Source organism: Doryrhamphus excisus, chromosome 7 (assembly GCF_030265055.1).
Source record: "Doryrhamphus excisus isolate RoL2022-K1 chromosome 7, RoL_Dexc_1.0, whole genome shotgun sequence".
NCBI lineage: Eukaryota > Metazoa > Chordata > Actinopteri > Syngnathiformes > Syngnathidae > Doryrhamphus > Doryrhamphus excisus.
Window position 1 is genome coordinate 14155800 of NC_080472.1, and position 3099 is coordinate 14158898.

The window sequence follows — 3099 nt, forward strand, 5'->3', positions numbered from 1 at the left end:
GAGTGCCCCAAAAATTCCTCCTGAGCAACTACAAAAAATTCAGTCAGTCAAATGCAAAACATGATTTCAATGGATGTTTTGCAGCCACCTATCATTGTATGTATTGTGACAACAGAGTGATGAATTGAATTGGCAAGAAAGATCCATGAATGACATCCATGGTCCTCTTATTCAGCCCAAATTCAAGTGGCCGACAATTTTTATGCAGTATAATCGGCAATTTTTGGTTCAATCTGTTCAATTTGTTCTTTATGGACTTTATGGACTATTATATCCTATTATTATCCTACTATATCCTACCTATTATCCATAGGTATGAATGTGAGTGTGAATGGTTGTTTGTCTATATGTGCCCTGTGATTGGCTGGCGACCAGTACATGGTGTACCCTGCCTCTCGCCTGAAGACAGCTGGGATAGGCTCCAGCTCCCCCCGCGACCTTCGTGAGGATAAGCGGTAGAAAATGAATGATGCAGAACAGAATCTGGCTTAGAATATCCAAGGTCATAGGTCAAATTACTACTACAAATCTCTTATTATTGATCTTCTGGGATTATTTGTCTGTGTCGTTGAGCAAACACTATTGATTTTAAAGGATATTGACCCGATATTCTTGACGTAGCTGGGGTCAAAGTTCATACTTAGACACATTGATTGTTGGTTCCATTTTTTTCCTTCACTGCTCATGCTGTATAGTGACTGAACCCCCGGTTGGAGGAGGTTCTATTCATCTAGACTGCCTGTGAGTCAGAATGGGAGGCGGTGAGGATGCATCAGCGAGTGATGGGAAGTGGTCATCCCGGTGAGAATGAGTGCTGTTGTTCAAGGTTGTAGTTCTGGCCCAGAGAAAGAGATAGGAGTTGCCCTGCAGTTAGTGAGCATAATGCCTCAAACAAAGGTCACTGCCATATATGCCTGCACCCATTGTATGTGACAACGTGTAATTACAATGTTAATGGGCAGGATAACGATCCATTATGACCTCGGTGTTCTTCGCGTCTGCCGCCTCTATCTCTTCAGAGGCACCAGAAAGCAAACGCTTATTACACGCAGAGTTAACAGGACCCCAAGCATATCATTATGGTGAGATCCTGGAGAGTTATTACTGTTTGCAGTATACAGTTGACAAGACCTCCAGACGTCCAATTTACATTTCTGGTCAGCCCCGCTCCCACTGGCGGTGTTCTCCATTCCACGCTGAGTTGCACGCGGATTTCCAGGAAAGCACTGACAAATGAAGGCTTTCATGGCAAATTTAAGGCATCCCTGTTTGGAGAAACAATCATTTGCTCAGCCACGAAAGGGAATTATGTTTTGTTTACCTTATTGGACCAATTTGACGACGTCATTCAGTGCTGAGAATACCTATTCCATTTGTATATATTACTGGTGCATTATCTTATCCAGTTTTGAGTCGTCCAGCAGGTGCACATAATTCCACTTCAGCTTTACTTCAACGCCATATTCCACTAAATGTTACCATATTGAAATATGGAAATGTTACAAAATGTTAGTAACTGACCCCTTTTAAGGGTGATAACACTGCATTTTTTAAATTGGCAGAATAACTTAAACAGGGGAAGACATATTTGCACATAAACTGATTTTTGCAAATACATTGAAGCCTAAGAAGTTAGCTTGGTAGTTCTTTTTTATGTCCCAGCAGTGATGCTGTACTGTGAACAAAGAATAATAGGAGTGTAAAGGTGATTGTAGGGGTGCTATTTCATGTCTACAGGGCTCTAATAATGGTAAAAAATGTGTTTCGAAGGTCAAACTATAAAAATATGATGATCCCATAGTGTGAACAAACAATAATAGGAGTGTAAAGGTGACTATGGGGATGCTATTTCATGTCCACAGGGCTCTAATAATGGTAAAAAATTGTGTTTCACAGGTCAACCTATAAAAATATGATGATCTTGTATTGTGAACAAAGAATAATAGGAGTGTAAAGGTGCTATTTCATGTCTACAGGGCTTTAATAATGGTAAAACGTGTTTAGAAGGTCAAACTATAAAAATATGATGATCCCGTATTGTGAACAAAAAATAATAGGAGTGTAAAGGTGATTATAGGGCTGCTATTTCATGTCTACGGGGCTCTAATAAGGGTAAAAATGTGTTTCGAAGGTCAAACTATAAAAATATGCTGATCCTGTACTGTGAAAAAAGAATAATAGGAGTGTAAAGGTGACTATAGGGGTGCTATTTCATGTCTACAGGGCTCTAGTAATGGTAAAATGTGTTTCAAAGGTCAAACTCTAAAAATATGATTCCAATATGACTTAATTTTGAAGCCGACTTCGCAGAAATTGACCTATCGTGGTTTAGGCCCATTTGATTTCCCAGCCAATTAGTGAAGAAAAATTATAATGCATTAAAAATATACGTATATTTAATTGAACTATATGAGATATTTAAAATATTTTACCACCGTTTTTGCAACCTCTGAGTATCACTATGTGGACCTTATGCATATTTTTTAGAATATATTCTTTGATATTGCCAAAAAATAAGTAAATTATGCAAGGGTTAAAAAAAATGAAAACATGTGAATAGTCAATGAGTACCCTAAAGTCATTTTTAGCATCTTGATGATCATGGAAATAAGCCAAGCATTACTAACAAAGTAAATTGTTCAAAACAGAAAAACTGACGGCAGTGTTGTCTGTGATCTCATCCCTCATACTGGGAATACTGGTACCTCCTTCATCCACAGCATAAAAGACAACATATCGCACGACTCTGTTCAATCAGCCCCCCCCCACCCCGCCCCCCCCAAACACACCCCCTTTCTCTTGAGACCGACATGGCATGACGGCATGTCACTATTTTTAAACATGCCGTCATCTGGATCAAGCCTTTGCACGCCACCCCCTCCATTGTGAACCCCAGCCCCACCCTGCTAAAATAAGCATCAAGTCGTCTGCAAAACAAGCCCCTCGTGAATATTAAAAAGGGGTGGGGGGTTGTTTGCATGGAGCGCTTGTTTCATGAAGGTTTGACTAAAGAGCGGTTGAGCAGGTGTACGGTAGCAAGCGCTCCACCTGACTGGTTGCTTCAAGTGGAACATCTATGAGTTGACCTCATTTAGGTTT